The sequence below is a fragment of the Eschrichtius robustus genome, chromosome 18 (assembly GCF_028021215.1).
Source record: "Eschrichtius robustus isolate mEscRob2 chromosome 18, mEscRob2.pri, whole genome shotgun sequence".
In the NCBI taxonomy this organism is placed as follows: Eukaryota; Metazoa; Chordata; class Mammalia; order Artiodactyla; family Eschrichtiidae; genus Eschrichtius; species Eschrichtius robustus.
Window position 1 is genome coordinate 27,880,785 of NC_090841.1, and position 25,907 is coordinate 27,906,691.

Genomic DNA, 25,907 nt, shown 5'->3' on the forward strand with positions numbered 1-25,907 from the left:
AGCCCTGCTACTCTATAAGCCCTTTTTCAAATAGGATAGAATTTTCTGGATTTCCAGCTTGCCTAAAATGCCAAGCTTCCTGCATCACTATTACTGATTACCTCAGCAGGAAAGATGTCAAATAAACTCTCAACCTAGAAAGTAGGGCTGTAGCCTTTGGTCAATTACTAGAAACCCAATGTTGATTAGAATATCAGTATAAATACAATCTGGACGCAGTGACTCATTCTGTTTTCATTTAACTAATTTAACAAGGCAAGAAAATATTTATTTTATAAATGCCTACTATGTTCTCAGTACTTTTGGATGTACCTATATGATATCACCAAAGAGAAAGACTGACATTTGCTTTAGGCTAAATGTTCATGTTCCTGCCAAATTCATTTGTTGAAATCCTAACCCCCATGTATTGGGCGGTGAGTCTTTTAGGAGATGATTAGGTCATGAAGGTGGAGCTCTAATGAATGGTGTTAGTTCTCTTGTAGAAGAAACCCTAGAGAGGGCTCCTTTGTCCTTTCTGCCATGTGAGGACAGCAAAATGATGGCCATCTATGGACCAGGAAGCAAGCCTTCACTAGACACCAGATCTACTGTTGCCTTGATCTTGAATTTCTCAGCCTCCAGAACTATGAGAAATAAACTTCAGTTGTTTATAATCCACCCAGTCTACGTTATTTCTGTTATAGCAGGCCTAAAGGACTAAGACAGTATTGTTGCCACCATTTTTAAAGATGAGGAAAAGCATTCCCAAGATTAAAGAGTTGGGAGGGGATTTGAATTCAGATCTCTGAAAGTTTCTAACAAGTGTTAAGAAGACAGACAAAACAGAAAACAGGTGAGTAAGTCCACCACTGAAGGAAAGAGTGCTTTTGGAAAAGGGGACAGTGTGTGTCTTGAATACAGGTAACATGTCAAAGCAAAGGAGAGAATCTCTGAAGGAAGGATTGTCTTCCTTTACACAAAGAGAAGGACCATTTGCTGGCGCTCAGAGAAGACAGAGACCTTTATTTAATGCTCTTATCAACTGGGATTTAAATGAATGATTTTAGAAGATGTTTTCTTCCTCTCTGATTCAAAGGAAAAAAACGCTCACTCTCAATTTTTCTTTTCTAAGAGATATTCAGCGAAATGTCAATTAAAAATAAAACGGAAAATAAGTGGGTATGTAGGCAGGAAGTAAATATTCCAAGTCATTTACCTCTATAACTACACAAAAACAAGTGGCTCTCTGAAAGTGAAGACAATAACACATTTCCAGATGCTTTAGATAAAAAAGTAAAGAATCACAATAATTAATTTGATTAAATATCTAGCTCTGGAAATATTAAATTTTGTTATTTCTTCTATCGGATATAATTAAATACTAAAACGAAAAGGCCTGCTATTGATAAGCTCTTTAAAATTCAAAAAGCTGAATTTAAGCAAGGTACAAAAGACTTGATACATACAAATCACCATCATGGAAAAATCTCAAGGTGTAGAAGCCTTTAAATGATTTCCTTTACAACTCATAAAATATGCCACAGGTAGACATTGGTCTAGAATAAGCTCCAACAAGAAGAAATGTGTTCATCAAACTTATCATGAACAAGAATCCTTGCAGCTGTGAGACTTGCAAAGAGAGAATTACAATAATGTAGCCTGCTGGTAATTTAGCTTAGCCAAAATCACTGAAAATATATACATGATATTAAAATTCAGATATCTTGTTCTTGTGTCAGAAATGACAATGACAAAGGAAAAAAGAATCCATTGTCATGACAAAAACCCTAGGACCACACAAAATTGCCAAGTATGTCATCAAAATGAAGACAGTATGAGCTTATCTGCCGGAAATGCTTTCTTCACACTCTAGCTAAAATTAGTTGAAATGTGATTCTACTCTATTTAAAACAGTTTTTATTTCCAGCTTCATTTAGAGAAAAATATTCTCTTTCTAGGGTAAAACTCTCCTGGCAGGAAATGATACACAAGTTCATGAAGCTGTACTCTCCACAATCGGGTTAATGGGCGAATCTACTGTTCACAGTAATTTATTCTTTTATGTCTAGTCATCCAACCTGGCTATAACTTTACTTTATTTACGCACTCATATCCGAGGTTAGTGAGAGGTCAAGATGGAAACACTATCACAAAAGTATCTATAGTAGTGCTCTCATTTTTTGATATATAAAAATTTATAGAATTCAACAAAACAACACAAAACACACCCAAGCACTGTCCCTTAATTCTCTATATCCATATTAATACTGTACTTAATGCCATATTAAATTGTCCTTCCTAAGATTTGCTTGCTTCAGGTTGAAATATGATGCTTCATATTTATACTTTACATGTTGCTGCTATTTAGAAACTTATAATTATCTATCTTTGTAACCTTTGCTTTTGTCATTATAATCACAACCTGGTTTGGGTGCAAATTAGCAAAACTCTACTGGAAGTCCATTTGAAAGTATATATCAAAATTGACCCAGAAATTTTACTTGTAAGTATTTATCCTACGGATATACTTGCATGCTTTCAAAATATCATGTGTACAAGATCAGTCATTGAATCATTCTTTCTAAGGCAAAATATTGGAAACTATATAAATATATATATAGAAATGGATTAAATCAATTATGGTATAATCACAAAATGGACAATTATGTAGTCATAGAAAATAATGAGGTTGCTTATTTATGTGCTAGTGTGGAAAGAGCTCTAAGATGTACTCGTAATTAAAATATCAAACTTTGTATAGAAATTTCCTAAAAGATGAAAATGTATACACATAGATGAAAACACTTCATCAGAAATTAAGATTATTTTTTACTATGTTTAGTAGAACTAGGTAGATAAGGAAACAGTAGGAGAACTAATTTTCCATGAATGTTCTTATATTTAAAAAAATTTTTCCATATGTGAATATATTACTGGGCAAGGAAAGGTTAACTCAGCAGTCCTGGATTGCTCAAACTCTGCACATTTCAAAGAAAGGTCTGTCTTCAGGACTGGCCTTTGGTAGACTCCTGGGAGGAAACATCTTAGTCTTTGATATATTCTGTCCGGGAAGAATGATTTTTGTACGACTGATGCCTTACATCACACTGTATTTATGGTAAATACCTGTGTTTGTATACCAGAGACACTGAGTCACACTCTACCAGCTTGATCAGATACATTTTTTTCCTAACAATGTAATTTATTGTGAACACCTGCTTTTCCTCAAGTGTTTGGGGAGAGTAAAGTGGGAAGACTGGGGTCTGAGTAACTGAGGTCAGCCATGTAGGTACTACATGCCTCGGTGACTGACCCCTAATAAGACCCTGGACACCAGGCTCTGGGTGGGCTTCTGTGGTTGGCATCATTTCACACATACTGTCATATACTGTTACTGGGAGAACTGAGTGTGTCCTCCTGTGACTCTACTGGGATGGGACACCACTGAGAGCTTGCACACGGCTTCTTCTAGTCTTGGTCTCAGCTGAATTTTCCCTTTGCTGATTTTAGCCTGCCCCCTTTCACTGTAACATATTATAACCATGAGCATAACCATTTTTCTGAGTCCTAGGAGTCCTTGTAGAAAATCATTGTGTCTTAGGATGGTCTTGGGGAACCTGGCACAACTGCATATTCCCAAAATCAAAGTAAAATATTTTAAAGTTTAACTTGCCTTTATCAGATTCAAATCAATCAGTAAATAAAAAGTTATTCAACTCCTACTGTAACCAAGTTCAGTGCTAGACACTGGGAGAAATCCTAGAAAAAGGCCTTCATCAAGCTTATTGGCTAATTGAGGGATACAATTAAGATAGCAAAATTATTTACAATGCAAGGAGTTATGACTACTTCATATAGAGAGTGAATCAGAGGCTCTGAGCTCCTGGAATTTAAAGGTTATTATTGTTATGGAAAATAATACAAGTGCTGTTTAATGAAAACAGTTCTCTCTTACTGAACATCTACTGTGCTCTGCAATTCTTGCTACTTGTTTTACTTCCATTGTCTCTAAATCACTTCAAGGTAAACATTTACATTCTTATTACAGATGAGGCAATTGAGGCTCAGAGAACCTGAGGCCAAGATCATGAATTTAATAAATGGTGGAAGTAGGTTTCTGGTCAAAAATCTCCTATCTTGTATTTATTAGTGTATTATAGATGCAACATAATTATTTAATAGTATATGAGTGCATTATCTACAATTTCAAGCTTTAGAAGTGAAGCATTCTAAGGGTTAGAGAGATTAACTAACACTCAGATAGGAAAAGACGGACCCAAAATTTGAAGCACTGTCCACTGAAATCTGAAGATGGCTTTTCCTCCTATTGTGTTAAAGTGTCCTATGTCTATAAGTAAGATTTTATTTTTAACTTTTATCGAAGTATAGTTGATTTACAATGTTGTGTTAATTTCTGCTCTACAGCAAAGTGATTCAGTTATATATATATACATATATATATACTTTTTCATATTCTTTTCCATTATGGTTTATCACAGGATATTGAATATAATTCCATTTGCTATACAGCAGGACCTTGTTGCTTATCCATCTTATATATGATAGTTTGCATCTGCTAATCTGAAATGAGAATTTATAAAACAGACCAAACTTACATGATTCTAGAGAAATAACAATACATCTGATTTTAACAAGAATTTTCAGTAATGCTATATTTGTCTCTGAATATAAACTAATTGTAAAGGAAGAAACTGTTAGAGTAGTAGACTTTAAATAGTATGAAAATATATGCATATAAAGCTACTCAACATTGCACAAAAATTAAATATATGTATATATGTGTGTTACAAACAAAAAAAAGTGAAACAACTGTAATGTTCTCTAATTTCAACTAAAATTAAATGAGGGAGTCCAGATACACACTTCTCAGACTTTAATTCCTTATCCATAAAATATCTTTTGTACTTTGAATGTATTGCTATATAAGTCACAAATAATCACAGAAGTAGTAAAAAGTTGTCAAATTGCATTAATAGATAGTGCATATATGGCAACATCATAGTTATTAACCTAGGTATTAATTTCCAAGCAATTTCTTCAAACCTCTTAGAGGGAGGCTAAATGCAGCTTTGTTTGATGACCCCCATCATTGCATTGTTATTGAAGAATCCAACAGAAATTTAGGTTACTAACTAAACACATTAAAAGCTTGTCTGAAACTCCAAATTATAGTCTTTGAAGATTCAAAAAGTCAGAAACACAAAAACAGCTATATTTAACTGATTTAAAAGAAAAAACAACACAGCTGGAAATTTATCATAAAATACAGTGCTCATAATACAGAACTACATGTAGTTTTCACTGATGTCTATCCAAGAATTCAAAGGATGCTTTAACTTAAAGACAATATACATTTCCCTTAGGATATCACTGTATTAAAAGTAAGGTGCATTTTATTTTTGGGGGAAGAATGAAGAACAGTTTGAATCTTGCCATACTTTATAAGCAATAAGGATGTATTACCCCCAGAGGCAAGTCAGATGCAAAGATTTTCTTAAGAGGAGATTAGTGAAACACATGCTTCTTATGATAAAAATTAGTAGGAGGAAAATGATGAGACAACATAACTCTCTGAGCCATCAAAATTTTCCTGAAAAATAGTCCATGATTTCAGGATTACAAATCTGATAGATCAAGGCTGTGGGATTGAAATGGTATCACATCCTGGGATTTTACATCCACTGAGGTCGGATCACTGCAAGTATACCACAGAAGCTGCTTGGTGCTTATATATAGCCTGCCTTGAATCTTTCAAAAAAGAAAAAAATTATTAAGTAAAGCAGGAAACATTCCTCAATCTTCCTTTTAATTACATTCATGCTTAAATGACAAAGGAATATCTGAATATCTTGGAAGAATGGAAGCAATTTAGTGGCTTGAAGTATACCAGCAAGAGGAAGGAATAAATGATGATGAAATAAAACTTTTTTTTTAAAGAAACTGCAAAATTGGTTAAAAAAAGACTTTATTAATACTTATTGCAATACATTTTGTCCTTTTTGTAATTTTCTTACAAAATTTAAGATACAACATTTTTATTGAAGTATAGTTCATTTACAATGTTGTGTTAGTTTCAAGTGCACAACAAAGTGATTTAGTTATACACACACACACATCTATATCCACTCTTTTTCGATTCTTTTCCATTATAGGTTATTATAAGACATTGAGTATAATTCCCTGTTATACAGTAGGTCCTTGTTATTTACCTATTTTATATAGTGTGTATATGTTAATCCCAAGCTCCTAATTTATCTCTCACCCCCCTCCTCCGCTATCCCCTTTGGTAACCATAAGTTTGTTTTCTATGTCTGAGTCTAGTTCTGGGGGTTTTTTTTGTTTGTTTTTTTCCATTTCAACCAAGTATTCTTTATTTCTTGTGGACTAGACATCTCATTTTAACTTCCATATTTTTCTTCTCTGTTATCTTCATACTAGAATCATTTAATGTCATACAAGATGTCCTTTATATGTACTTTCCTTTCAATTGTTAAACAAACCTACCATTTTTGTCACTGTTCCCAGAAGATTCATTTGCAAGTTTGTTCTTTCACTTTCAAGGAAACATGAATCATACCATGAAGTATTGTCACTGACATTTTAATCTTGACTATTGGAGAAGTTAATCTTTTCCTCTTAGATTCTCTACTCCATGTGTTCTTCTTCAGTCTTCCTGTTAATTCTCCAATCAATTTGCAGTGGAAAGTCATTGCTGTTTTATAAGTAAGTTCATTTGTATCAAATTTTTTAGAGTCCACATCTAAATGATATCATATGAAATTTGTTTTTCTCTGTCTGACTTACTTCACTTAGTATGATGATCTCTATGTCCATCCATGTTGCTGCAAATGACATTATTTCATTCTTTTTTATGGCTGAGTAATATTCCATTTTGTATATATACCACATCTTCTTTATCCGTTCATTAAGATACAACACTTTTAATTAACATAAAGAGAAACACATTCCCTGACTTCCTTTAAATGTCTATTTTAATTAAGAAAGCAAAAGACTTTATTAAATGTATACCAGGTGCCAGCAATATATTAATTTTTTTCTGGAGAACCAAAAATAAATGAGACACAGTCCTTTAAATGCCCTTCTAAGGACACGATGAAGAATTTTGTATCTAAAAAGTTTAGGATTAGTCATAAAAGTGTGTAGCATATTTTAACTGTGATGTTGGATTCAAATATCAGCTAAGGAGAAATTGAATTTGGGAAATAAGAAAGGAAACAGAGTGATGCTACACTCGGAATTGAGAACCAAATGAGGCTTCTTTATATAACTTCAGGTTGGGTTCTAAATAATTTCCTAAAAGTGATACATAGATGGAAGCTAGGGATCTTTCAGGATGATCCTTGGTCTTTACTGTGTATTTTTGACTTGTTGAAAATGCCTTTAATTTAATATGTTCTCAGTTCTTTGAGTTCCCCTAAGCAAAATAATATTATAAGCCTTTTAAAATAAAAGTTTTACAAGGAATTGTATCAATTACTGTGAAAGACCAAATCTCAGAGCACAAATTTTGTGTTAACTGCCATTGCAAAGAAAAATTTTACTAGAAGTATAAGGCTCTCTCCATATGAGACTATTTATCCTGCCCACTAGGCAAAATTAATTCTCCTTTGAATTCTTCTCTTTCCTATTTTAAATACTATTTATTTAGCATTTGTTTAGTAAACACATTTATTTATTTTACTTAACAGCTTCCTTATATGTGTACTTTATGCGACAGCTGTTGTTCATGTTTATTGCCCTAAACTGAAGTCATTAGAAGGACTCAAATATCTGTCAAATTAGTAAATATAATTTGGATGCAGAGTAAAGTCAGTTGAGATTCCATTTGGCAAGGATTATCTAAGTTAAGAAAGGTTTTGACCACTGACCTGCAAGCAATATTTTTGTAGAAAACCATTGTGACACAGAGATTCAGACAAAAAAAGACAAATAAATATGTGTATGTGTGTGCCTATCCGTGTGTATACTTAAAACCAAATGGATACTGTGAGTACTGTTTCTAAACCCTTAAAGTATAATAAAAACAGGTTTAGGAGATGATACACAGCACTTTGACACAGGCAAAATTAAACACATTACTGGAATATGTTAGTGGTGAAAACTGCTTTTTTGATTTCCACATTGATGGGTGCTGGCAGGAAATTCTGGGAAATTTCTCATAATAGTCTCTTTCTGTCTTTTTTGTTGACAAACATGTTTTCAAACAAACGTGGTGTAGCATTACATTGTAGTAATGACTGTCTTCATTGGTGCCATACACAATAGCACATGTACTAGTAAAGAAAGAGTTTTGAATTCATTTAATTAACTAATGAGATACATTAGATTTAACAACCTGCTCAAATGGAAATTAAACAGGCTGATTATTCATTTACATATATTTGTAATATATAGAGAGAATAGAAAATCTTTACTCTGAGTTATGAATTCTCTTTTGGAAATTGAGCAAGATTAAATAAGTTAGAATTTGTAATGTTTCAATCTGGATTCATTCTCAAGTTTTCATGAAAAAATAGTTTCTCATACAAACTTTGTTTAAATTATTTTGTCTAAATTATCCAACTCCAGTATTTGAACATGTTTAGATTCAATAATCTGCTCAAAATGGAAATTAAGCAGACTGACTATTCATTTACATATATTTGTAATATATAGAGAAAATAGAAAATCTTTGCTTTGATTTATTAATTCTCTTTTGGAAATTAAGCAAGATTAAATGTTAGAATTTATGATGTTTCAATCTGGATTTATTATCATTTTTAAGTTTTCATGAAAAAAAGGCTTTTCATACAAGTTTTGTTTAAATTATTTTGTTTAAATTACCCAGTCCCAGTATCTGAACAAGTTAAATTTTGGATCCCTTTTTCCTAATCTGTAAAATGGGGATAATAATAGTCACTACTGCATAGGCTGTTGTGTATATTAAATTAAATGTAAAATAAGTACATCAATATACGGCATATAGCAATCACTCAATAGTTGCTAACATTTGCTATTGTTGTCGTCATAATCATCACCTTTATATAAGCTAGTTGCTGGTAATTTATATAATTAAAATAAGTTCCATAGGGTCACTATAGAAAGACCTTATTTTTATTATTTACGATTGATCAAATATTTGAAGGCAATAAATTAAAATAAAAGGTTTGCTTTTTCCCCACTCATTGGACTGGAATTCCTTCTGTTTAGGCTGTCAAATAGACAGCTACAAAATAGCTAACAAGTACTGTAAAAAGAATGCTACTCTGATAGCACACAATAGGACTACCTAAACTGAACTGTCAAGTTTGGAGATATTTCTCAAACAAAATGAAATATGTGCTGAGTTCCAAAGGATAAGTAAAACATATTCAGGAGAAGTTAGAGATCGAGGGAAATCCAGGTAAAGGAAGCAGCACGTGTAATGGTATGAAGATTTAAGAGGGTTCCCACATTGGGGAATTTTAAGTACAATAGTTCAGTAGCACTGGAGGTTATGAGGCATAAGTAAGTAGAAAAACAGGTGAGAAAGAAAACTGAATGAAAAATGTGAATTATATAGAACATTGTATGTGTTTAAAGGTATTTGAAATTTATCCTATAGGCAAAAAAGAATCAACCCAGGTATTTTTGTTGGATATATAGCTTTTAAATTGTTCACATATAATTTACGTGCATAATTTCTTTAGTGTTCAGTTTGATGTGTTTTTACAATTGGTAATTCACATGTAACAATTGCTCCAATTAAGATGTAGAACACATCTATCTTCAAACAAAATTCCCTCATATCCCTTTAAATAAATGCCCCTTCCCACCTCTGATTTCATTGTTACATGTTACTTTTCCTTGTTCTTGTTCTGTATATAAATAGAATCATAAAGATTGTATTATTTTGTGCTTGGGTTCTTTTGTGTAATAAAATATTTTACAAATTTACACATGTTGAATATATCATTACTTTATTCTAATTTATTTTTAATAAGTATTCCACTGTATGAATATATTTCAATGTATTTATCCATACTTTTATTGATGAATATTTATGGGAGTTGTTTCCAGATTAAGACAATTATGCCCAAGGCTGTGATGAACGTTACCTATAAACCTTTTTTTTTTTTTTTTTGTGAACATATGTTAAATACCTCAAAGTGGAATTGTTTCATCATTGTGTGGAAGCATGCATAATTTTAAAGGAAATACCAAACAGTTTTCTAAAGTTATTGTGCCATTTATGCAATGAAACTCTCAGCAATGTATGAGATCCAGTTGCATCAATCTTGTCAGCATTGTGAGCTTTCTTGATATTAAACATTCTAGCAGGTGACAAACGATGTTTTATTGGGGTTTTGATTTGTATTTCTGTAATGACTAACGTTGTTGTACTTTTCATATATATATTGAACATTCATGTATCTTCTTTTTCAGTTATTTTCAACTAATTTGTCTGTTTTTGAACTGAGTTCTCTATTACTGCATTGTAGAAGTTCCTTATAAATACTGGATGCACCATTCTTTCAGTTTGTGGCTTTTCAGTTTATTTTCTTAATGGTGTATTTTATGAGCAGAAATTATTAGTTTTGATAAGGTCAATTGACCGTGTGTGTGTGTTTGTGTTTGTCTGTGTGTGTTCTAAGAAACAGTTTATCACAATCATGAAGATAATCTATTTTCTTCTAGCTTGTGTGTCTCTAGTTTTCATTTTCAGGTCTATACCATTTCAAATCAATTTTCCTTTATAGATTAAGGAAGGGGCTGAGGTTATTTTTCTTTCTTTTCCATTTTTTAGCATAAATATCCAGTTGTTTTAACACATGTTAAAGATGCTAAATACACACACACACACACACATGCACACACCCTCCTTCCTTTTTCCCTTTAAATTGACTTTGTATTTTTCTGTAAAAAAAAGAATCAAGTGATAATATATGTGTGGATTGAGACTCCCTATTCTGTTCCATTGATCCATGTGTTTATCCTTAGACCAATACAACACTGTTTGATGTAGTTTCACAGTATGTTTTGAAATCAGGAAATATAAATCATCAAACTCTGTGCTTGTGCTTTTTAAAAAATTTTATTAATTTATTTATTTATTTTTGGCCGTACGGTGCGGCATGCGGGATCTTAGTACTCCGACCAAGGATCGAACCCATGCCCCCGTCCAGTGTTTGTGTTTTTAAATGTCAGATTCCTTTACATCCTTTGCATTTATATATTGACATTAGAATGAGCTTACAAATTTTCTTTTTAAAGGTCTGCTGGGATTTTGGTTGTGATTGTATTGAATCTATACATCAATTTAGGGAGAATGTATATTCAAAAATATCAAGTATTACAATCCATGAACATGGTGTATTTCTCCTTTTACTCATATCTTCTTTAATTTCTCTTTGAAATGTTTTGTAGTTTTCAACATAGAGATATTGCACATTTTCATTAAATTTATTCTTAATTATTTTATGTATTTTGGTGCTATAGTAAGTGCTATTGTGTTAATTTTTCTTAGATTGTTTATAGATTGCATACAGAAATAAAATCAGCTTTATTCTAATCTTGTATTCTGCAAATTTCCCAATTTCATTTCTTATAGCTAATAGCTATTTTGCATATTCCAAATGACTTTCAAATATATAACTGCTATTTTATTTTTTTCTCTTTAATCTTTACACTTTAAAGCATTTGTTATCTCGCCTTATTGCATCTGTTAGGATTTTTCAGTACAATGTTGAATAGAAGAGATGAGCACCTACCAGACATCCTTGTCTTCTTTATTTGCTTTGTTTAAGTGCAAAATGCTTGATGTTTGCCATTAATTGAGACGTTACCTGTAGATTTTTGTAGATTTCCTTTTTCTCATATTGAGAAAGTCTCTTCTAACTCTAGATACTGAGATTTAAAAAAACGTTTATCATGAATAGGTGTTGATTTTTTTCAAATTTTTTTCTCTGTATGTATTTTAATTATCATTATACGTTTAATGTGATAAATTACAATGATTAAAGATGTTAAACCAACATTACATTTCTGGATTAACTCTAAGTGGTCATGATATACTACCTTTTTTGCATATTGTTGGATTCAATATGTCAACTTTTGTCAAGAATTTTGCATCTATGTTCATAAAGTTTATTTTTCTCTGATTTTTTTGTTTGTAATGTCTTTAATATCAAAGTTATGCTGTACCAATCAAGTTTGAAATTAGTCCCTTCTCTCTATCTTTGTAAAAGGCTTGTTTATGATTTGTATTATTTCTTTTAAATATGACTGATGAAATTCACTTATACATCTGGCCCTCGTTCTTTCTTTTTGGAAAGGTATTTGAATATGAACTCAGTTTCTTTGATAGGTATATTTGGGTGTTTATCTCTGCTTATACCAATTTGACAAATTGTTTTTCTTTTTTTCAAGAACTTTCTCCATTTTATTTAAGTTGTCTCACTTACTGGCATATTGTTTCCCTTAATATTACCTAATTTTTGTCTGTCTGTGGAATTTATACTAATGTCCTCTATTTCATCCCTGACATTAGTAGATTTTGCTTTCTCACTCTATTTTATTTTTTTCCTTTATACATCTTGCTAAAACTTTATGAGAATAATTCACTTTATTCAAAGGGTAAATTTTTGACAATGTGATTTTTCTATATTTGATCTATTTCCTATGTCATTGATTTTCACCCATTTTTAAAATTTCTTACTTCTACTTAATTTTATTTTAATTTGCTCTCTTTTTCTAATTTCTTAAGGAGGAAACTTAGATAATTAATTTTATATTTTTTTAAATATAAGCCTAAAATTCCCTCTAAGAACTTCTTTAATTACTTCTCAAATTTTTATGTGTTTTCACTAAAATTTAATTTATTTTATAACATCCATTATGATTTATTTGATTTATGTATTATTTAGAGGGGTGTTGTTTAACTTCCAAATATTTAGGGATTTTTCAGTTATCTTACGGCTTTTGATTTTTAATTTAATCCTTCTATTGTTACAGAACACATTTTGTAAAATTTGAATTTTAAGAATTTGTTTAGAATTGTTTTGTGGATAAATATACAATCTGTCTTGGAGAATGTTCCATGTACCCAGGAAAATAATGCTTATTCTACAGTTATTGGGTGCAATGTTTTATAAATATCAATTTTGTCATGTTGGTGGATAGTGTTTCATTCTTCCTATCAATTACTGATGAAAATTGTTGCCTCTCCAAGTATGATTTTATATTTATCTCCTTTGCATTTAGTTCTATATTTTGCCTCCTCCACTATAAGGAATGAAGCAATTGAGACTAGATTATGAACAACTAACTCGCATGCAAATTTACAAGGATTTCATAGGAAATTTCTTAGACCAACTATTCTAGGAATTTATAATTTCTAAATACTAGAGATCGTACCAATTTCAAAATCATACAAAACAAGATTATTCCTATTCAGGGAAATGAAGTTACATTATTCACCAGATGTAAGAAATAGAATGAAACTTAACATATTATATGTAAAGTCTGAAAAGAAATGACTAAACTTCAATATCAATAACATAAAGAAAAAATCCTTAAAAATTGTGGAAAATACAAAAATTATTAATTTTTTGTGTAACCAATGACTGTGAAAACCTCCCATGTTCTGAATGAGTTGTGTGAATGATTTGGAGAAATTAAAATAAATAAGGTGTCAATTTCCCAGAAAATAAAATTTATTTTATTGTGTTCAAATTATGTTTGTCTTGAAATAAGTAGAATTGATACACAAAATCACATTTACATGAACATACCTACAAACTTAATAGTTTCCCGGCTTAACACCTCACTGTTTTCAAAATATGTAGGCCTCACAAGTAATTTCTAATGGATTCATTATGCTATATAGATTAGTCAGTTAATCTTTTCACTCATTTTACATTTGTACTTTAAAAGGCCAAAATATCTGTAAAGAGCAGAAGCTTGCTATATTTTATCATTCTCATGTAAATTGATCAATCTATACATGTACAAACACCAGTAGGTGTTTTACTTAATGGCTATCTAAGCGTAAAGAGATAATTAGAACAGCTATGAATGCCATGTCTATTTTCTGCTTGGGGCTGGAGGGTGTTGCTTGTCAATGAGATTGTGCTCAATCCTCTGTATTATGGAAACATAAGCCTCTGTATTTGGAACCTTCTGTAAGAAAAATTCAGATAGTCAAATTTTCAAAATAGCAAAGAGTTAGCATTTTAATCACCGGTGGTTGTCCTTGTGCATTAAAAAGGATACATTTTTAAAATATGAGATTTTTCCCTAAGCTCTGAAACAGAAATGTGAACATGATTTAAACCTCACTTTATAGTCAAGGGGATAACAATAATCTTCAAAGTTTGCCCATTACTCTAAGTATTATATAGAAGCTTATGTTAGTGATATTATACACCATCCAAAAGAAATAGTAATTGCATCAATTGTCCTTGGAAAACAACCCTGATGACAGTTTACTTTTGGGTCACTTGCTGTTAATTGTATAACTGATTATTCAATGAACATAACACTTACAAAGCAACTACAGTGTGTCCTTTAATTGTCAGTGTATTAGGGTTTCAAAGATTTTATATTAGTCTCTGTCCTCAAGAAGCTTGTTTTCTGTTAAAGCCGAATGAAAAGCCTGTGTTAGCCAACCCTGTCCATCCAAGCCCAACAATGCTGCAAGGTGGGGTTTTATACTCCTATTACCTAGGAGAAAATTAGGACTCGGAAATGTTAAATAACTTACAATACACCAAACAGTGGTGAATGTAAGAACTAAATTCAAACTCAGTTCTGACTTTCAAACTTGTGTTCTTTCAGTAATTCCATGCCCCCAAGGGCTCTGATTTACAGTGAAGCATCTTCATTTCTTCCCAGTCTTCTCCCCTGGGGAAGACAAATTCTGTGAGGATGGCTGCTTATCTCTGCACTCTTGACATTCTGAGGCAGCCAGTGATGCCTCCTTTGCTGTAAGAGTTGCCAATTTCAACAAATCATAGATCTTCAGGATTGGGAAGGTCCTTACAAGTTGTCTAACCAAGCCCCTACATGTGCAGTTTAAGGCACTCAAGCTTAGCAAAGGCGACGTCACAGTCAGACCAGACTGCTGTTGGCAGAACCAGGAATGGAGTGAACATATTCTCTAGACTTGCAGGAACATTTCCTTTCCATCAGGCCATGACATTCTTCCTCGGATGTATTCTCTATGCTCTTCCATTTCCTAGTTCTTTAATATTGCTTAGTCTTCATTTAAAAAATACAGGCTTCAATAGAGATGCCATCAGTCAGTTAGATGACTACACCTTTCCCTATGAAGGATATAATAGCAGAGTAAGTATATTCTTCTGCCTTTTAATCCTTGTTTATATGTTATTGGATGCTTCTACAAGATGATTTTGGTTAACAAGTTCTGTGTGTTCCCTGTGATTAAGCTAGTTTGCATACACATGTAGACTAGGTATGAGTTAGTCCATACAGAGCTAAAGTGATGTAGGCCTATGCTTCTAGGACAATCTAGACTGTTTCAGTTCTATTTTTAGCACTGTTGTCAATTGGCTTACTATAAGAACAGCCTGGAGAATGTGTTCAGTTTTTACATAATTTGGAGTGGATTTTTTTTGTTATGAAATGGTTTTGCTTCTACAAATTCTTACTGTGATTAAAAAAAAAAAAAAGCTATTTCTAAGTATTTTTATTGGCTCTCAGTTTTACTAACATCTCAGTCACAATAGCAACTAAAAGAGACCAATGCTTCTGTATACATTACTAAAATATTTATCCTTTCACTGATAAATTTAAAAAAAAAAGCAGCTCTTTCTTCGAGGTTGACAAGCTCCAGGTCCAGTCACATGGGAGCCAAGATTTGGTACCTGGACCCAGGTTGGATTTAAGGCTTCACTTCTTCCTTTGGTCAGATGTCTCTTTGCAACAACCTACAGGAGGTATATTTTCAACCATGTGGATTAATCAGAGATTAGCTTGTTAATACCCAGGCATGTCCCTAAATGATGTTTTTGACATAGAGGAAATATACATAGGTAATGGTCAGGGACAGAGAATATGACAAGTACACACAAAGAACATCTTGAGATACCAGGTTTTGTATAGTCTGGACCCTACCTTGATCATCAGTCAGTAAGAATGTATATGATTTGTATATGTGCATGCATTTTCGGATTTATTTGACACTGACTCCCTCTGATTTCACATTGAATACATTTAATATGTCATCATTTTATCACCTTTTAGAAGATGATGCTTTCACTGTCACTATTTTGGGAGAGTGTTGGTAAATAATGTCTGATCTCAAACAGATTTTGTGATCATAGTCACATAGACTAAGTCATAATCCCCATTCCGTTGTATTTTTCACAGTATTTTCAAAGGCTTTTATACGTATTGACTAGCCAAGCACTTCTAAATACTTCAATAGGGAAACCGAGTTATATTTATCAATTTAGTTTGGATACTATCTGCTAGAAATGTAAGCAATTTAGCGCACTTGATAAGTAATTTAGTGTACTTGGTATAGTTTCTAAAAGATTATTCTGAGTGAAGATTACACTATTCATTAAGATTCTTGGAGTTATGTTTCATATAAAAACAAACACTGAAAGAGATGGAAGCTAACATTATACATTCTTCCAACCTCATCAGAGCGATTGAACCCATGAAAATGTGGGAGACTGATCTCTTTTATTGTTATGTTAAAACAAAATATTTGCATCTTTGGCATTCTAGCATTACATGTGTAGATTTTTTTAAAAACTGCCCTTCTGTGTATGAGCAAGAACTAGTGGTATTTATTACCTTTGCACTGTCAGTGCAACTTTATGGCCCTGTGAACTGTCTCTGTATTTGACAACTGTAGAACTTTTCCTGTATTTCCTAGGAAGTAATGGGCTCTTAAAAACTGAACTAAGTTTTTAAAAACCTGGGCAGTCCTTTAAGATCTGCCACTTACCAGTCAAGTAAACCTTAAAAATTTGCAACCTTTATGAGGCTCACATTTCCATCTGTAAATTGGGGCAAGAAATACTTGTCCCGGCTTCCTTCGATGGTCGAACTGTTAGAAGCACATGAAAGTAATATATGAAAGTATTTTAAAGTTGTAAAGTCCTATGCAGAAACAAAATGTAATTATTTGAAGTCTATTAAGTTGTACTTTGGAAAGTGGTTTCACTTCTGTTATTGACATCACGTATGATGTGGTCAGCCAAAATACACTTCTGAATATCATCTTTTAGCCCATCCACTCTCATCATCACGTGTTCGTCAATAAATGATGCATCCACATTTTCCAGTGTATAGATTCCAAGTGCGTCATGCCATCCTCCAAGGCTAGAATGTGGAGAGTCTGAGTTCAGGCCCCAGAGAGGTGATCGCTTGTATTAGAAGGCGATTGCAGCTCCCCCTAGCGACAAGGCCTAGATTTGGTCTGTTTCATTCACTGACGCATCTCAAGCACCTACAACAGTTATTAGTTCTTACAACCTTTCAACGAGTACTTGCTGAATGAATGAAAAAATATCTCCCCTATAATAGTGAAAAGATCTGAGTACAAGTGGGAAAATGCAGTCAGCCGTCAATGGCATTTTTCAAAACAACGGTTTATGTTCGTTGTGTGTCCGGGGAAATGCCAGTAGACTTAGCTCTTTCATAAAGCTCATTTATATACAGACCGCATTCATGCCTCAAGGTTTAAAAACCACTCAGTGAAGTTCAAGGGAATAAACAGCACATTTCTTTACAACCCCTTATCCATCACTGAGAACCTACATTTGCTTATACTATTTTTATTAGTAAGCATTATATATATATAGTGAAAAATTCATATAATACCAACAGTTAACAGGGAATGTGTCTCCCTTCAATGCTGCCTCTCTGTATCTCCAATCTTTTCCAGAAATATCCAGTTACCAGTGACCTATGAATCATTTCAAATACATCTCTGAATATCTAAATGGTATCATAATATATATGCGCTCTTGCAACTTGCTTCTTCCCCAAACTAAACATCTTGGTTGTTATTAATATCAATTTATATAGATCTTAACAAATTGTAATGACCATAATAACATATTAATTCATTATAGGCTTATACATAATTTATTTAACCAATGATCTCTTAACTATTTCTGTTGATTTTAATCTTATGCTACCACAAAAAATAGTGAGATAAATATCCTTATCCAAATGGTTTGTGCTAAAGTATGAAAACACCTCCAGGATACAATCCTGAAATGAAATGACTGTATCAAATGTTTTATGTGAGTTTTATTTGGCTACTTAAAAACAAATTTCCTTGCAAAGAAGTTTCCATTATGTGAGCCCACACACTCACATTCCAACATCTCCAACATCAACTCAGTGTATAATCAAACTTCCACACTTTTGCAGTTGTGATAGTTGAAATATCATGTCTCATCTTATCAATTTTGAATAAATTTTATTATAATGGAAAATTTACACAGTATTTTTCATGTGCTTGAAAGGTTTTTGCCTTTATTTTTATATGAACTATCTTTCCATATCGTTTGCCCTTTTTTTAATAGAATTTTCACAGATTTTCATTGATTTGTAATTGCTCATTATAAATTAAGAATTGCATTTTTCCCTATCAGACGGCTCAATATCTTTATTTTGTGTGTCATTGATTGTTAATTTGGATAATAATACTTTTCATGCAAGAATTTAAAAAATTTTGTGTAGTCAAATTTATCTATACTTTAAGACTCAATTTTTTATTATATTTAAATATTTTGCCCACTTTAATATTATGAAAAAACTTCAATTTTATGATAATGTTTTTATCAATTAATTTTCCATTTAATTATTTTATTCTCCTGGTATTTATTTTGTATTAAAGACTGATATAGAATTCAAATTTATTATTGTGCTTTTCTCAGGTGGTTGGCAAATTTTCCTACTTATATTTATTCAAGGATGAATTGTTTCTTCAGGAATTGGAGGTTACCTTTATTATAAACTAAATTCCTATTTGGGCATCTAATTCTGTGTTCTTTCTGTTATTCCACTGATCTGTCTGTATTTTTAGGAATAAGTACCTGGTTGCTTTGTTTTCTAAAACTATATACATATTGAAATACCTTACAGGGCTAGTTCCTACCCATTATTCATTTTTAAAAGAATCTTCCTGGCAATTCTTGCAAGATTTTTATTCCAAATATACCCTATAATTAGCTTGCTTGGTTGTAAATAAAATTTTTGGTGATTTGTATTAATGCTGCACTAAATTTATGATTGATTTATGGAAAACTGGTATCTTTATAATACAGAGGCAAAGAAAATTCATGGTTCTCTATTCAAGTATTCTAAGTCCCCCTTTTCATTTTTATATCTTCTACTTTTCCTGTTAAGATTTTCCAAAAGAAGTTCATCTTATTCTGTTACTATTGTAAAAATGGGGGATTCTTTCATTATGTTTTCTAGATGGCTATTTTTACGTAGGAAATATATATATACATATATATGTATATATATAGTTTTGCCCATTATGTTTTTACTCAGCCACATAACTAAAATTATTTTATGTTCTATAACAGTTTTTCAGTTTATTTACATGTGTATTTAAGGTATAGCCCATCACTTCAAATATCTACCTATACCTTTGATTTTCTCCTCCAGTCTAAATGTGTCAAATAATTTCTCCCCAAAATATTATATATATATATTTTTAACATCTTTATTGGAGTATAATTACTTTACAATGGTGTGTTAGTTTCTGCTGTATAACAAAGTGAATCAGCTATACATATACGTATATCTCCATGTCTCCTCCCTCTTGCATCTACCTCCCACCCTCCCTATCCCACCCCTCTAGGTGGTCACAAAGCACGGAGCTGATCTCCCTGTACTATGCGGCTGCTTCCCACTAGCTATCTATTTTACATTTGGTAGTATATATAAGTCCATGCCACTCTCTCACCCCGTCCCAGCTTGCCCTTCCCCCTCCCCATGTCCCCAAGTCCATTCTCTACGTCTACGTCTTTACTCCTGTCCTGTCCCTAGGTTCTTCAGAACCATTTATTTTTGATATTAGAATTTCTTCAAGCATTCTTGCCTTTACTAATAAAACTTCTAATTCTCCATTAAAAATTCTACTTGCTTTTGCTTTGTCTATATCTATATCTATATAGCAATACCTATATCTACATTCCTATATATACATATATATAATGCAGGTATTTAAGTGTACCTTAAAACTATGCTTTTTTCCTTATACCATGTGCTTTTCACTACACTTGTCATCTGTGACCCTTGAAGGAAAACACGAAGGCAGGTGGAGTATTCTGGGCTTCCGTTAAAAAATCTTATTTATGTTTCTATCCAAGCACAATGGAAAAGTAAAATTCATGGGCCCATCCCTCTAGTTTGTGTAAGGTAAGGCTTCTCAGGGTACAGTGAATGCAGCATTGCAGAGAAAACCAGAAAGTTGTTAGTTTTTTTGTTTTTTGAGGAGGGCGTTTGAATGATGGGAGATGGATATGAGAATTTTTGTGTCTCAAACAAAATGATACGTCCTTTCAGTGGTAAGGTAAATTGAGAAGAGTTGTAACCCCAAGTCTGGTACTAACTGTATATTTAATACATTACTTTCTTTTTTCGTCATTTGAAGTGTGAGAAAGTTAGAGTAGATAGGGCCAAAATATTATCCATATTTAACATTATTTAAATTCGTTCACTTAACGCAACCTAGAAGGTGGCAACCTGGCAAGCTGAATTACCAAACTAGATTATAATCTCCCATTTATGCCTCTTTATTCCCTAGTTTTAAAATGTAGAGAAATAAGGCACTTCAAAGCTTCTCTTTCTGTTTATTTGATCTGCATTTTCATTTGTATGAAAAATGGGAAATGAATTCAGAATATATTTGTTTGATTTTATATTCTGCCAAGTATTTTTCCTAATTTGGTTGAAAGAGTTTAAATTTTTACAGAAGATTAAGCTCTACTAAGATGCAGATTTCTTGGCTGTGAAAATAAGGGATTGGAAAACATGTGATTGGTTGACATGGAGAGGGTAGGTCCTAATAGTTTTAGCTTTTCTTGGTAAGTAAACCTCAATGCTTGTAATGGTTTAACATAATGGTATTCAAGATTGTGATGATATATTTTTCTTCTCTAAGTAGGTGCTCTCAGGGAATTCCCCGGTGGTCTAGTGGTTAGGACTCGGCACTTTCACTGCTGGGGCCCCGGTTCGATTCCTCGTGGGAAGATCTAAGATCCCACAAGCCACGCAGTGCGGCCAAAAGAATAACAAATAAAAATAAGTAGATGCCGTTATCATTACCTTTGCCAAGTCATTTCAGTGTACAGGATTTGAAATACAGGATACCTGCACATGCTGCTCTGTGCCAGGCAACTGCTGGTCACCAGTGGAGCTCGAGGTTAGTAGGTGGAGGCAGTAAAATTTGGGCTTGCTACAACTCTCCATGGAGTTTCTTGCAAGCCTGATTCAGTGTCCCCCAAGATCTTATGACACATGAGCAGTAAGGAAGGATGGGTAATAATGAAGCTCTGGCAAGCAGCCAATCCCCCTGCAATGAAGCTCTGCTCACTTTAATGAAGCTCCACTGGGCTGGATACAGGTGGAGGATGGATGATGGCAGTATTCTGAAACAGCTGCTCAGGGAGAAGCTGAAGTGGACCACATGGATGTGGGCAGGGAAGGAGGAGTGTGGACATTAGGACATTTGCTAAAGGACTGCTAAAACCACACCGTAACACCATGGTGCCGTCAAGTTGTAGACGCTTACCAAACAGTAGCATCACAGAATCCATCTGGGCCTATGACTTTCAGGGGGAAAAAAAGTGTCTTTCTTTTAAAATAATGGATGAGAATCAAAGCAACAAAGTTCTTTCTGGGAATGCTGGACTGACTCTTATTTTGACATGCACTCCCTTAAACAGTCAATAGATAGATATCTAAATGTTTTGATTTTTCTGCTATACAATCAGCAGGTTCTACATTTCCAGGCTTCAGAATGTGCTCTTTCATCTTCCTTTTCAAATCCTATAAATCAGCCTGAGAAAAAATATGGCATGAGCTAAGGTAAGGTAATAAAAATGAAAGAACAATTAAGAAGTAAAAAAAAAAAAAAAAAAATCTGCACTACTTTTCTGATAATTAAGCCCTCTCCTGGAGGGTTCTGTGTATTTTTGGAGGTTCTGTGTATTTTTGGAGTTGGTGCTAAAGCTTGAAGTTGTTGTCTAAAGAATAAGCATTACGTTCATAGAAAAATATACTGAAGAACGTTTATTGTTTAGAGGAAATATGCTATACCTGGATGTCCATTTATTTGGATATAGTTATCTCAAATACAATAGATCATGACCCATTTCTTGACTCCAAGTTTGGAGCTGACTACTTGATTATGTCTTATATATTAATGTACAGTTTGTATATATGACCAGATTTAAGTCACTTTGGTTATTTGGATGTTGTCCTTAAAATCAAGATATTTCAGATATCCCCCCCAAGCCCAGCAATCAATAACCAGCATCCATTCTTTTTCTTTTTGCTTTGCACATCTACCCTGTACTTGACACAGTGCAAGGGACTGAGTGTAAAACAATGAATAAGAAACATATAATTCCTCAACTCCTGGAACTTGCATAGTTATTGTTTAAAGCTTACTTTACTTGTTATTGTTCAGTGATACTAAGTCATACAATACATGATACCCTCTCATAAAAGGCCAACAATTTCACCGGCGAAGTATGAACCACATGAAAACAAAATAATATGAGGCAATATGTAATAATTATCTAATGAGTTCTTCAGAGAAGGCAAACTTTTTCTACAAAGGACCAGAGAGTAAATATGTTATGCTTTGTAGGCCAAATGGTCTCTGTTATGATTACTCAACTCTGTTATTAAAGCACAAAAGGAGCCACAGAAAATAACTAAGATAATGGGTGTGAATTTATTCCAATAAAACTTTATTCACGGCTTCCCTGATGGCGCAGTGGTTGAGCATCTGCCTGCTAATGCAGGGGACACGGGAGCTACTAGGCCCGTGAGCCACAACAACTGAGCCTGTGCGTCCGGAGCCTGTGCTCCGCAACAAGAGAGGCCACGATAGTGAGAAGCCCGCGCACCGCAATGAAGAGTGGCCCCCGCTTGCCACAACTAGAGGAAGCTCTCGCACAGAAACGAAGACCCAACACAGCCAAAATAAATAAATAAATAAATAAATAAATAAATAATTAAAGGTGCTAATAATTAAAAAAAAAAAAAAAAAAAAAAAAAAAAACTTTGTTCACAAAACAAGTAGTGAGCTGGATTTGCCCCATGAGTTGTAGTTAGTCAACTCCTGCTTCAGAAAATAATTTGTATAGGGACAGAGGAAGAGAGGTCAGAGAGGAGGTTCACTGGATAATAAACGCTGGAAGGAAAAGTGGTTCATACCCATTACTGAACTTCAGCAAAATAATTAGTATGCCGTATACCTTATTGACAGTACATGAATTCATTTATCTGGATCCAAACTCTGTTAGCCACATCAAGTTTAACTCCACCTTTTCTAGCCCAAGCCTTTCTACCTGATCCTTTATCCTTTCCTTTGGTTATGAGCTTGGTCCCTGGAAAAGACTTAGTTCCCAGATCTGTTAAGCACTTAACAGACAATCACAAACTGACTGCTTTAAGGCTCAGGTCTGGATTTTTTATTGGTTGGCCGGCATAGAATTCTGTACTTGATAGTGAATGAAAGTAAGTAGAAAAAGAATGAAGAATAGGATGCACATACTTAAGAGTGGTAGAAAATGGGTAGTGATGGGAAGAATAAAACCTTAGGAAAGATTTTTCAGAGAATGAAAGAATGTCAAAGAGGCACATTAACTTTCTTCAGAAGGTCTAGTTTACTATGACATGCCATGACCTTGGACACAGACAACTTCATTAAGAATTTGATGATGTTACAGTTGGTTAATGCCATCGTTATAGACAGCTCATGGAAAAAATGATATATTACTGGTGTTTTATGAATATGTCACTAATTAGAACATACTTTCTATTTCTATAATACTCTCCATAGTCTCCATAATTAAGCATTAATCATTTGTCAGTCTTTGAGTTCTTTGAGGATTTCCAATTATTGTATAAGGATTGCAAAACTTTACCATTAGAACTTTTCCTTTTTACCGAAAGTTGTTAATTAAGTAACAAAGTACACATGATTTATTTTTAAGTACCAAATACATTTTGAATAAATGAACTTGCAAAGTGTGTACTCTTGTATTGCTTGGTACTATCCAGGCAAAATATTTCTAAAAGATCTTACCACTTTATGGTTCTGCCTATGTCCATATTTTCCAAATTATTTCCCTTCTGCCTGGCACTTTCCATTGCATTCACATGTAACTGAACTTTTCAACTCATTCTATCTCATTCTTCAAAGGAGTTTTCCTTGGTCTTCCCAGGAAGGTTAAGTACAAACCACATCTACTTGTTTAGGACCATCGTGATGCTTGTCACATTGATTTCTAATTGTTTTTTTCTAATCCATTGGATTATGAGTCTGCAGAACACATAAATTCTTTTTGGTCTCAGTAGTCACTGCTTTTGCCTGGTACATAGTAGGCACTCAGTACATACTTGGAGGAACAAATGAATGATAAGTATTGTGCAGGTATTATGACTATATCTTAGAAGTACAAGAAAGCATTATTTTTTCTTTAGCGTAATAGCTAATACCCTATGCATCTCATCTTTGACTTACTCGTTTATGTTCAACACACAATTGGAAATAATGCATAGAAGTTACAAACGCCATCATCTATAGTGGTAGTATTTCTGATCTTAGACAAAGACAACTTAAGTTCATTACTGTCATCGTCAGCTGGGGTACTTTGGGAAAGTCACTGAGCCTCTCTGAGCTTTAGTTTCCACATCTATCAGTAGAGTGATAATAGTATTCTCCATGGTTGCTCTGAGGATGGAAAAGTTAATTCTCATAATGGCTTCTAAATCACATCATGAAATATAAACCATCATGATTATTTCATTTCTGCTCATATTCAACCCTAAGTATCACCCACTACAAAATGGTTAAAAGTCTCAAAGAGCAGGACTTGCCTTGGAATTTATATGGAATATTATTTCCAATCATTACCTATTTGCCCCTCATTGTCATCTTTACTGTTCCTACTGGGTATTTAAAATGCTGCACCAGATACACATTTCCATAGTATTATTTATTTCTACCTTTGGTTTGAACCTCTAATGACAAATGGAGAATTAAGATCGAAAATAGTCTAATTTTCTAACTAAATAGAACCAGGGTAATAATCATGGTTCTTTAGTTTTTAATGAGAATGATTGGTCTTTAGATAGAGATGTGTTAAATGATCGGTTTACAAAGAACACAGTTTCCAGGGATTGGATATGCACACCAGGGCTCCTTTCCCGGGTAATCACTTGGCCAGCAGAATAATGATTCTGTCTTTCTCTTGCTTGAGAGGAATCTGGCTATGCCTCTAGCAGATTCATGCTGTCTGACTCTGCATATCCATTATCTGTGAAAGATGGTTTGGTCTCCAGAATGTTAACTCACATTTACAATGTTGGCAAGAGCTTGCAGTGCAGGAGTGAATCTTTAAACAGACTTACTGCTACATTCACCACCCATCCTATTTAATAAAATGGAGCAGTGGAGGTGCTTTAAAAATCACATTTGTTCTTCAAATTAGAAGAAAAACAGCGCATTTCTGAAAGCAGAAGTTTTGAATGGCGGAAGTAATTGCCTAGGTCATTCACATATGGAAATGGAAAGACTCTTGCTATGCCATACTTAGGTGTGCAAAATGTTTTTCAATTAACTTTCTTAATTTTGACTTGGAAAATTTGGAAAAGAGATAGCAAAGTAGATATTTCCAAATGGT